Here is a 13,139-nt window from a genome sequence, read left to right on the forward strand (position 1 = left end):
TATTTTGGAAAGTATGTCTTCTATGTATATTGACCGTATTTTTTAGACATAATATATTGCAAGAAATACAAGATGGCTCATTTGTACCTAATGAAAAATTATATATTAACTGAATATATATGTTATCATATAACTCAGGGGCCATTCTTTCCAAAATGTCCATTATATTCTAAATTTTACTCAGAAGAACATTTTTGAAATATCCAATTGCCATTGTACTTTTGAGAAAATGGAAAGACAGTCTAATATTGCTGAAAATGACAAAATGGGTGGGTATTGTGATATTCATTGTGAATCAAGAGTAGAAATTAATCTTAGTTTTGGTTCCTAACAGGAAGAAAGCTTCCTTCATGTAATAAGCATGATACTCACTCATCCAACTCCATAGTTATCTGAAAATGAAGCCTCCACCAGGAGGTGCAGCGACTGAATGAAGCCCAAGCTCTCAGTCCTGAGGCTCTAAGGGCATTTCCTATCAGAACTTCTGCTCTTATCACTGGGAACATCATAGGTGATGCTCAGTTTCAGCCAAAAGTAGCTTAATTCACATTATGTTCATCACTTACATTATCAGGGCAAAACACAAAACCAGATGTCAAGCCAATGGGCACTACTCTTTTAGAAAAAAATATCCATCTCTAGACAAGTTCTTTTTTCTTGTCTACTGATCATTCCTTATGATTTTTAATCCTTGTCTTCCTTATTTTTATTTTGTATTTACATATGATATTCAGATGCCCATTTTGTATTTGTATATGATATTCAGATGCCCATTTTCTTGAACCGTTCATGTATTATTTTCCCATTTTCTTTTGCCTTTCTTGTGCATTCCCTTCACTAGTCCACATTTTCTTTTGACTTTTAACCCAATTTCTCCTCTAACTCTGCTTGATTTTTACTCGATAGAAACACTCAACATCTAATTATTCAGTTTCTGAATCACTCAAGACCTTTCTTGCCTCTTCCAATCAGGCATGTTTTTGGACCATTTCACTGTTCTCAGCATGGCTTTCAGGAGTAACAGCAAAGGACGGTCAAAATGACTTGCGCTGTGGAGATAGATCTGGCTCATATCCCGCCTCCTACTAGCTTTGTGTCTTTGAGCAAGTCACTTAACCCACCCAGGTGCTCAATTTTCCCATTTAGGATAATAGCACACTTACAGGGTCTTTGTAGAGATTAGAAATAATCTATACAAAAGAATTGGCACAAAACTGGCACTCAGTGAATAAGAGCAGGTATTATTACTGGGCAAATAGGGCCAGTATTCACTAATCAAATAAAAGCTCGATCATGGAAATTGGGGGATTTCAAAGATGCATACTATTCTTGAGTTATTAGTGTGGATAATTAAGAAATCATTCAACTTGACTTGAGGTGGTGAACACACAAGATAATACACAGATGATGTATGATAGAATTGTACACCCGAAATCTATAATTTTTATCAACCAATGTCACCCCAATAAATAATAAAAATTAAAATTAAGAAAATAAATGGCTCATTTTTATTATTACTGTAACAAAAAGTCCTTTTCAAGATGCATTTCAAGGTATCCTTCACTGTTCTAGAAACCAAACAAAAGGCACCAGGGAGAGTGTGGAGAGAGGTGATATTACCCCCATTATTGGCTGTATTTTACCACCTCTAGCAGGAAGAGGGGAGTGTAATTAGCAACATTTCGTCTGTAAAATTATAGACAACATTTCCATATATCATATAACATAACAGTTAAGATGCCATTTCTATACGTCACAAAACTGTTAACTTTGGTTCTGGCTGTTAGTATTTTCGTCCATGACAATTGCTTTTAAAACATATTAGGAGGGAGTTTGCCTTCAGTGTTAAAGTTTTTGTGCTTAAGACTTGCGACTGCTGACAGGGTTCTGTGGGATGACAAATTGGGCAGGGTATCCTTGCCGCCCCAGGTGACAGTGCAGAATGGACCACCTGTGGCGTGCTGTCACCACTCAGGTCCCTGCAGAGGAGCTAGGAGCCCCAAGCGCACCCCAGTGGTCTCTGAGTCCCTGACAGGCTGCTGAGGATCACCCCTCACCCAAGCTGCACAGCCAACACTGCATCAGGCTCTTTCAGAACAAATCCCAAGGCTTTTGCTTAATATAACAAAACCAACATCCTCCCCAAAGCAGCCACTCCATATAAACTGTAAGCTAACAATAAGGATTAGCAGTAATATAAGCAAGAGACAAATGCATCATACCTATTCCTTGGATTTTCGGATCTTGTGTTATCACATAAGCAAGATTAATAAATGTGTTAAAACTAGAAGTAATTCCTGGTTTTTAGTTCTTTAAAAATATTTCCCCCTAAAATAATTATCCTGCAGCTCCAAGTTATGACACACTCATTTGAACAATTCTGAGGTCATCACTTGAAACTAGAAATGGGCTCTTTGATGGTAAAATAATTCTTGGACACAATGAAACAGGAACAATCTCCTATGGTCATGGACTATTGTGCTTGGTCCTTTTATCTGTTAGCAGGAGTGAGAACAAAAAAATGATCACAGAATAGTAAAGCAGCAACAAACTCCCTTGTGGTGTAAAGGGTGACTGACTGGGTACAGTTGTTCTCAACCAACAAACACAGAAATCAGCCGTAGTTGTCAGAAGAACCTGGATGGGGACGGTGAATGTGCACCCGTCAGATCTGTGCCAGGTTTCTTTTATTCTTCTTAGCTGACCGCAATACACACTTAATCCTGAACAGGCCTATTGGTTTTGCCGTGATATCTTTCCTCTTTGGCTTACACACCCTGTATTGTGAAGTCGCCGTGCATGTGGTAATTCTGCCAGAAATTCATGAAACGGACAAAGCTTCTTAAACCTAACTGCAGAAGCACCACTCTTCCTGGGAGCTCTAGGAGGAGTTTATTAGAGGTGAAGCTAAAGGGTTTTGCAGACAGAATGTGCCTCAGTATATAAAAGATGACCCTCATAGCTGTTCTTGGAAGTAGATGGAGTAGATCTCACTCATCTTCCTGTACTTAACAAAGCCTGCCTCCCTCACTTTGTGACTAGTTTGTCCTAATCTGGGAGTCTGTCACCTTCTAGTAAGAGCTAAATGAACAGCAATTAGGAACACTGCAAAATATGATTTCGTTCCTCTTATGTTTGCCACTTATATGTTTATAGGTTATAAGGAAGAAAGTGTAAATACAGCAATTACTTGTTATCAGAGAATGTACTTCGGGGTGTTTCATTCTTGACTTAGTCTCTCTTGGCAATTTAGGTCAGGACTAAGGCTCTGGAGACTAAGATCACCATTTCTGGACCCCTAAAATTCCTCACCACACAGAAGGGGCCCCTTCTTTCTTTCCAGCCTGCCTGCTTTCCTTCCTTCCTGCTCCCTCCACCCCGCCTTCCACAATCCTTTAGTAATTGCCTATGCAAGGCATAATAACAACTAGAATTATTGGGGTGAAAAACTGTAAGACTGTGAACAATTCTTTCTAAAAGGAGACCTTTATAGATAAAATGTAGTGAAATGAACCTCAGAGTTAGCCGAGGAGAATCAGGGCCAAGGCGCTGTATTAGCAAGTATTTCTTGTGTGACTTCTGTCCCACTAACCGGCCTCGGTGATTTCAGCTGTAAGAATGAGCTATCACAGGGTTGTTGTGAAGTGTGATAAAATACTTTATCAACACTGCACACAGATGTATAATGCTGTTACTATTACTAATGGTGTAAATATGGAACAAAGAGAAGCAAAAGCATTTCTGTGCAGGCTCTGGAATTGTACATAATCAAGCCTCAAATGTTGTTTCTTAGTAAGTTATTATTCTATAAGTATGAAGAGAGATCATCTAATTTAGAAGGTTAACCACTGAATGGTTATACAACAGTAAGTAAGTATCCATAATCTGCTCTATTTTAACTTTATCACAATTGCTTGTTGATAATTTATAACCACTAAAATTGTCTATAAAATAAATTGAAGAAGAATGTGTGTTATAAGAAAAAACCATCCTAAATGTGTATTATTTTCAACTTTCGAAGCCCACACAATTCCTTAATATTCCTCACCAAACTACCCAGTTACATGAATTAAGTTACTTATAACACTGTGTGTCATTTTAACAGTTTAAAAGCTCTTAAAATATTTTTTAAATGCGACATCCACAAAATATTTTTACACTGTGGAAATCATACACCTCTGCACACTTTAAAGATAGATGAAATAAAAATTTGAGGAGTTAATGAAGTGTTCTCTGTTTTATTGCTAAATATTTTCCCAAGGAACCACACAATATTTCCTGTAGAATGCCAGGCTTTTTCTGCTTAGGGAAGGCTTAAAAAAAAACAAAACAAAACAACTCGCTGGAAAGGATGGCTTACTTCCCTGCTGGTTTTAAGTGGTGTTTTCTTTATCAGCAGAGTAGACAGCAGCAACAGACCAGGGCCCTACACAAATGCAAATTGCTGATAAGAAGTCACTCTATTCTTCTTTGACAATTAGCAGGAATTAGCAGGAATTAACACGAATGTACGGTGTTCAACCCCAGGAGCAATCGTTAGATATAGTCTTCCCTGAGTGAATGAATCTGTGCTAGCAGTTTTTAAGACAACTCTTAATGATTCACTTGAAGAAAATTAAACTAAATAACCACCGTTTTCTCAAATATATAATTTTTAACAATTTTATGTTCCAATATGAAACTGTCAATCTCTACAACATTACATATCTTCCGTGGCTACACATTTAGAAACCTGCATGCTTTCTTGCTCTTTGGTCTCCTAGTTTAAAAAAATTTAAAACCTGAAACTATTCTTGCTCAGAATACAGGTCCTCCTCAGTGACTTACTAGAAGCTTTGAACGCCTACTGGGGGAAAAGTGCTTATGGGGCTCCTGAAGATGAGGTTCCGGAGCAGAAGCTGAGCAGAAATGCTTCCACAGATGCCAAGGGAATGACATTGGTTTTCCAAGGAGAAGTTCAGAGCCAGACTCAGAACTACTGAAGCATGGTCATTCGAGGTGGTCATTTTTTTTTCCTGAGGAGTAATTCAGGAAATTACTGAGTAGCACATAGGTACTTGAAAAGAAAACAGCCACGGAAGGAGATAAAAGAAACCTGAGTTGAAGGTTCCCAGAGCCAAATATTGTGATTTAAATGAGCATACTATCTCCTTGCCTCCCCTCCATTGCACTCTGCCAAGGACACAAACAGGGAAGCCAGCGATGAGCCATCAGGAAACCGTAACTGGAATCAGAACTTTCTAGGTAGAATTAGGACATCTCACTTCATGGAACTAAGGTGGAAGTTCTTAGAAGTTTGTAGGCTACATACAAGGTGGGAGTTTGTACAAAGAATAAGTTGACACCAACAGCCAATGAAGATTAAGTGGCTTAAACAATAAACTTGGGGTTTGCAATCATTTAAACACACACAGGTTGGTGGACCAGAAAGAATTTTAATATAGTTTATGGTTTAGCCCATATTTAAAAAGAGGATTCAAATTGTCTCAAAACAATAATTCTGTGGTCTTTAATAAAACCCCTCTAGCTAAGATTTCACAAAAGCGCACAGGGAAAGGCTGCCCAAGATCACACAAGAGAATTAGGAAATGCTTGATTTCTGTTTTGTGAAATGCATCCTGGGGCTGGAGCAGGTTAACAAGATTGCCTGTAGGTCCCTCTCTCTCTCACAGGCTCTCTGGACAGACCCTAACATGATTTCTCCCTTCTTCAGGAGAATGAAAAGTGACCTTTGGGTGTTTGTCCTCATAAAACAAAGTTATAATTTTTGTTATAACACTGATCTCATTTGTAGCTGAACACAAAGCAAAGTCTAAGTCCCCAGCAGCTGCTGAGCAAACGATATAGTGTCATTAGATAGTATTATCCTTAGAAAAATAAAACTGTCAAGAAAGGTGATTTTTCAAACATAGATGTTGCTATTTGTTTTCTGACAGCATATTTCACTCACGACCCAGTGTAACCGTCATAGTCTGCTACTTCTTAGAGCAACATCTCGGTGACCTGAATGCTTGTAGGCTGTCACGACTTTTCTGAAGACCAGGGAGAGTCTTCCCACAGTGGGTCATTGACTGGGTGAAGTTACAAGAAAGCTACATTTTCTTCCTGACAAAGCCAATAATCTAAAAGGTGAAAACTCCAAAAATACAGTCTTGCTGTATATTTTCTACTAATTACTGACAGTTTTATATGAATCTAAGATTTCCACAGCTGGGAGTTGACCAATTTTCAAAGCTGTCCCTTGAATCTTTTCCCACCAATACCTATTCTGAAAGACTGAAACCCACCAAGCCTTCAAAGGGAACATGAGCAGTCAGTCCATCTGACTGGCTTAAGCTGATATATTTCTAGGTCTCCTAAGGTTAAAAGTGGAAGGCACACATGCTTTACTGTGCTCTGCATTTTCTACCAGTATCAATGTGACTAGGGGAAGGTCGTGTCAAAATAGAAAATGTTCAACTATCACTTTCCAAATCCATCAAATGTTTTGAGACCCAACAAAGCAAATCAACGAGGACTTATCAAAGATTCAGTTATTCAGTGCGCTGCTAAGACTACCATGTGACATTTAATGACACAGGTTAATTTATTCACCAGCTAAAATAAGTTTAGAATGAAAGGAGATGAAAGGTCAAAATATAGACATTCTGAGGCAAATCCACATTCAACAAACTTTTAAAAATTGTGGCACAGCAAAAAATAACAGCTGTATGTCATTTCAATAGGTACTGAATCAACATTTGATGAGATTAAAAAATCAATTTCTATAAAACCATCTATCAAATATTTTTATCCCTAAAATCAAGCCTGAATTTAATCAAGTATCCAGATAAAACTACTAATTTACAGGCAGTACGAGGTCAGAGGAGCATATTAAAAGACACCTTGGGATGCAACTGGCAAATCCAAGACTACAAAGAACTCTCCAGGGCCAATAACTTAGTTACAAAAATGTATCTATCTCCCTTTGTCTCTCTCTATATATAAAAAGGCAAAGGGAGATAGAACTAGAGAATTACCAAGAGGGTGAAATGAAGGAAAAATCCAAAATACAGACATTTAAAAGAGAATTACGAGACATAGAAATGAGTAACAATTTGTGAAACTTACTTAGAACCTGATTTAAATAGTTACATAAGCATGCTCTTTCATATGAGACTAAAATATGATCACCGTATAGGCAATTCGTATTACTAAGGGGTTATCATCCATTTGCTTGGCATCAAATATATCATTGTGTTTGAAAATAGTTTTTATTCTTAAGAGCTATGCACTAAAATATATATACATTAAATGACAAGATGTCTAGGATTTGCTCCAAAATAGTAACAGGGAAGGTAAGTGAGGGGGGTCCAAATGAACAAAACTGACCATTGCTGACTTGGATGATGGCTACGCGGAGACCCACTGTACCAGATGTGGCAGAAGGGGCTTTACGGTTGTTCATATGGGTAAAGACATGCAGGTTGTGATGATCACAATAGCTTTATGAACTTTTTGTTTCTTGTACTCACAACTGTAATCTTGTTTTTGGCCCATCCTATACTATTCTTGGTGCTTTCATAATTTGATATGCATGTTTAAATGTGTGTTATAAGTGTACATGTTTAAATATATATTTATACGTTTAAAATAAAATGCAAAACCTGTCAGATTTGGCCTTTTCAAACATGTGTTTTAATGTAAAATTAGAATAACACTCTATATCATCTGTAAATATATTCACTTCTAGCCAACAACCTAAATCATTCTTAACATGGAAACTCTTGAAGGGATTTCCATTAATGTCAACAAGTCAAGGATGTTGACTCCTAAAGCTATTATTTAACATTGCTTTAACCAGTGCAATAGAGCAGGAATAAAAAAAAACTAGTAAAATTCTAGGAAATGAGAAGATAAAATAATCATTACTTGAAGATGACATTATTGGATACCAGTATTAACTAGCAAGAAAGCCCAATAAGATACAGGGATCATAGCCACAAAAGCAACAGGAAAAATAAATCAATTAGATTAGCCAGGTATGAATCTAACAATAAATATGCAAAATAAGAAATATCTTAAAAGGGTAATATATTAAGAAGGGGAAGTAGATCTGTGCCCGGGGGAGAAGAAAGCATTCCATTAAAGGAAAAGCCAATGAATCTGTGGAGGTAGAAAAATGAATGTCATGTTCAGCGAAAGGCAGCAATTCAGTCTGACTGGGAGATGGATTATAAATAGAAAGGTAAAGTTAATGAAGCTATGTCATAATAATGTATCCATATCAGAGAAGCCCTTGATAACCTGGCTCAAATAAATGTGTACTATGCATGCTGGAATTATCGTTTACTATGGAAAGAGGTAGGCGTTGGAGGGGGCCCATAATTAATAGAATTAAGAGTCTATTCTATCACCTTTGAAAGGGGAGGAATTGAAAATGTGGAGACCAATAAAGAAGTTATCGCAAAAGTCTAGGAGAGAGAGGAAGATTGCTTAAATTAGCACACTAGTGGTGGAAAAGGAATAGGAGCCTGGTCAAGAAGTAACACAACTTTGCATCCAGATACATTATAATTAGGTAGGAGCCACGTGCTGGGACTCATCTGTATTCACACTTTGTGCCACACCTGTTCCTAAGACCTTCACACTGCTCACCACACATCTTCTTCTTACTCTTCACACAATCTAGGAAACATCCGTGGTAGACAACAAGACTGAGGCCCACTCTCAATATTCAATACTCCTGTAATGAAGTGAAACTGTCTCAGCTACCCCCAAGTCACAGGATGGTTTTCTCACGTGACTACAGCACGTCTCTTGATCTAAAGGAAGCCTCTAAGAATAGACAGTTGTCTGAAAGTATTAGGTCACACTGATGAGCAAGGCAGCGATGCCCCTAGAAGTGCTGGGAGCATCTCCATGATGGAAAATGATTTCAGACAAATAATTAAACTTTCAATGATTTTCTCATAAATGAGCCTTCACAAAAGTGTAGAGAAACAGGGACTAGGCAATAAAACACAACCTTCCACGTGGTTCACATCCGGGCTGGGTCCCTGATCAGTGGCTCTCTAACACAGGAGCCTGGATGACACTTCTCAGACTGTCACCTTTGCATCTCTAAGACACCAGATTGCTCATCGCCACATACCATTTAGCCAAATTACTGCAATTCTGGGTGTGTGTTAGGGTTGTGAACATAAATAGCTGGGATCTGTTTCCATAAGTACCACATTTTCCTCAAGGAGGTGAAAGGTCACTCACTGCATACAGAGGAATGAAGTAGTAAAAGCATGTTCGAACATATGAATCTTGCTCTAAAACACTTGGCTAATTTCAGTCTACATATTTTCCCAGAAGTCCCAGGAGTTCCCTGTTCCCAGTTTCATGATTAGAAGAGCGAAACACTCCTCCTGCAACGTGATGCGTTATTAAATGTGTATCTGCAGTTTTTAGGTTCCCAACACAAATGCTAGTACCGAACACTTGGAAATCTAACTTTTTTCAATATGGTTACTGTCACTTACACATGGCCAGTCTGAACAGGGGTAGAACAAGGCTTCGGAGAAACACATAATTTTAAATGCTTCACCTCAAGAAAACATTTCCCCGGCTCCCAAAGGACTATGCTGGTCTCATAATATTTAGTTCATAACAGGTTTTGTTTCTCTAAAGAGCATCTACTCTTAGAGATGGGGACATTGTGGGAGGTAATATTCCAGGCAAATCTGGGCCTTTACAGGAACCAAGCCAAAATGATAAATTTGTCTTGATGACATTATGTATAAAGCTTCCCTCAGGCCTTTGTTTTTAGCTGCTGCTATTGTTTTGAATTTCTGGGCCTCTATGTTCCGACCTCACAGGCACCTGTGTTACTACTGTTGGCATTAAAACTCACTGTTCAGTGGAAGCAGACAGGTGCACAATTTGAATTCTGTTGCCAAAGTGCATGATATTTTATAAAAACTGGGGCCATGTGTTCAGTGTCTGACTCTCATCATCTGGCCTGGCTGTTTTCTATCTATACCTCATGCGGTTGTTGGAGGAATTCAATAGAAATCATCTTGCTTGTAGTTAAAACTGAAAAAGGACATGTTGAATCACATCATTAAAGAAAAGTGGAGGCCAGAGTCTTATCTAAGCTTGCCTGGCTACTTCCTGCACTGCCTACAACAGGGACTAACAAGAAGGTCCACCCATGAGATCTTAGTTATAATTTATTAGTTTCTTGCCTGGGTGATATATCTATTTGTGAAGATGGACTAATAAAACACTACCATCTCCTGGAGCTATAATAATTCACCATGGCTGAGGTCTTCCCCCTTTTAAAACATAAACCATTTGTTTTGTAGACACTGCAAGTATGTGTTTAATACAAATACTCATTCTTTCCATCCATCACTAAGGTGCTTCTTACCCCAACACTAATCAAGAAAACAACTTAAAGCATGAAGCTATGGCTGTTCAGCACACCAGCTGAAAGGGACCCTTGGCGGCCCTACAAAGCCACCTAAAACTCAAGTCACACAGAACCCAATCCAAGTGGCCATGTCCACTCTACCAATTTAATTCCTCAACTTCGCATATAAGAGTCAACTGTCTTCAGCTGAGATTCGTCATTTATTCAAAAACTTTCAAGAAGTCAAATATTTTTCAGGACCAAATTGCACGTCTAGCAAAAATTTGCACTGGTGCTCTGCCCAAGTAGGCGCTACCAATATCTAGCAAGCATTTTCCAGTTCAGAAACTACAGAATCCAGTGACCGGCATGAGGAGAGACACGTGCAGAGTCAGTTAGGGTCTGCACCCCACTAGGGGAGAGTTCACAGGTGACAGGACCGTTCTTGTTATGTTGCTAAGCAGAAAACAAGGCCTTCCTCGGTAAGAGTTCTCATTAAGAAGAAGAAACAGGACCTCGAACGCTCTCCTTTGAAAAGACGTAATCTCTTCATGGTTTTCCCCTTAGGAAATCCTCACTTCTGAAGAATTTTGAAATGTAGAACACTTTTGTGGAAAGAGTCAGAGATTTTTCTTGACTGCACATCTTTCGGAGAGTTGGACACAATCACAGAGACGTAACTGTGTCTTCACATCGATCCGTCACAGGTGGAAGACCCTTCCTGTTCAGAGGCCCCCCGTCACCTTGCACTTCAATGTCCAGTGTTATAAGCTAAAAACTCTAATGCCTGCATTTTTTCTCAAAGTCTGCAGAGCTCAGGTAACTGAGTCACTGTTCCAGAGAAACCACCAAGTCCCTGGAACTAAATGGTGATAATAAAAAAAAGATCTTAACTACCAGACAGGTGTTGCAAGAATTCAGCAATCCTTCATTGCCCCTTACACTGTTCTCCATTCAAAGTTTACTGGAATCTGTCATGGCTACATGGACCCATTACAGCCATTGGCTAGTGCCTGAGGTTCATGTTCTAGGAGCCTACCCCACACTCACCGGAGCATTCTGCACGTGTGTGTGTGTGCACATGCTTGGGTGTGCATGAGACTGTGGCATTCCTTACTCTGGGAAATCAAGTTGCACTCGGTCACCCATGACTGAAATGCTGCATTAAATTCTTCTTCTTTTTCTTTTGTAAATGACATGACAGGAACTGAAGGATTCACTGGTAAATAAGGAATGTAGGCTACATTGTCCTTAACTGAGTCTCATCACTTTTAGCTCTTTCCCTAGAGCCAGAAAAATGACCATGATATTCTAGGATTCCAGCCCCTACCTCCATTTTTGTTTTCTACACTTCTAGTTTGTTTTAGTCTCATCAATTGATTTTAGTTCATCATAAAATCTCATATAATTTTAAGTGGACTGAATATAAGCACACTCATTAGTTAACAATACTACTACTAGAATGCATGATTATTCTTTACATTTTTTAAAATTCCATTTTATCCTTTGACAAATTCAACCCTCCAAATATACGCTTGGTGATTCTGTTTGTCTGTTTTCATTTTTTTGCTTGTTATGTTTGCTTTGAAGATGTGAACACCATTTCATCTTTGAATTATTTTAGTTGTAAATGGCACATTTTAGTTGTTCAAAGGTGAACAAGCAGAACACATGGATGAACAGATGGAAATTATAAATGAATGCAGAGTGTCAAAATATTTCTTCTGAAGTCAGAACGAGGCATTGGCAAACCCATAGTAATATCTACAGAAAATGCTGGCCGCACATACTTAAAAATATAAAGAACTTACTCCGAAGGTCAGAGAGAAAAGGAAATAACAAAAAGGAGTGTGCCCATGGATGTGTGGGAGAGAAGGAGAGAATAGAAAGTGTCTTCACTCTGTGAGCGCTGAGCTCCTCTTGGGCCCCAACCCTGCATCTGAAGCTCAATTCAGGAAGGTCTGGGATGGCAGTTTTCTAGTGTAAATAAGGTTGTAATATCCTTTAGGGAATATCTTTAGACAAGCATTGAGGATTTTCAGCCTCTGGAAGGATTTCTGGTGCCTACCTGCAAGGTGGTTACTTCCCTAAGTTTGCTACTTCCTGCTGAATGCACCATAGTCCTTGGACTGAAAAACTGCGATTTATGGTAAAGTCTAGCTTCAGAACCTGACATGAAGTTGGAGTTTCTCATGCGGAACTATGAAAATAGTGACATGGCAAAAGGGAAGTCACAGAAATTGAAAAGGTCCCATGAAATCCAATCTGTGCTGCTGGAATCACAGTCTGCAGCTGAGACACGTAAACTATATAACGGTGCACAGAAAGATGGCTGAGTAGAGAATGAGGTGTGCCCTGACTTATGGGACTAGAGCTTCAGGCTAAGGGTGACACTGCCGACTATTTTAGCAACCCTGCAAAAGAAGTCATGAACGATATATCTCTGAAACATACCTAAAATATTGAAACTTTTGCTCTGTTTCAAAAGAAACTCGGAGGCTACACATAGCATTAGGTCAGAAAAACATCCAGCTGTCCTTAGATCACAGAACCAGAGGGGCAGAAGTTGAGACAGATGGAATCCATCACTATTACTATCGATTAGAAGAACTCCAGGGCCGAGGGGAGGGTCGGAAGGGGAGGGCATTGAAGTCTTGTCCAGAACTACCCTAAAAATGATCAGGGACATTTACATTTTCTCATCAAAATAACAAAAAGAGCATGCCCTCCATGCTCAGCTAAACTGGATGACTTAATG

The 13,139-nt window shown here is 38.8% G+C and overlaps 1 protein-coding gene across 5 annotated transcripts in view; it reads right to left on the bottom strand.

Annotated features, from left to right (window-relative positions):
* The window catches only part of NRG1 (neuregulin 1), a 951,241-nt gene that overhangs the window by 36,655 nt on the left and 901,447 nt on the right, over nucleotides 1-13,139 (bottom strand). The window lies entirely within an intron of this gene.

Source organism: Artibeus jamaicensis, unplaced genomic scaffold (assembly GCF_021234435.1).
Source record: "Artibeus jamaicensis isolate MK-2021 breed Jamaican fruit bat unplaced genomic scaffold, CSHL_Jam_final scaffold_833, whole genome shotgun sequence".
NCBI classification, from domain to species: domain Eukaryota; kingdom Metazoa; phylum Chordata; class Mammalia; order Chiroptera; family Phyllostomidae; genus Artibeus; species Artibeus jamaicensis.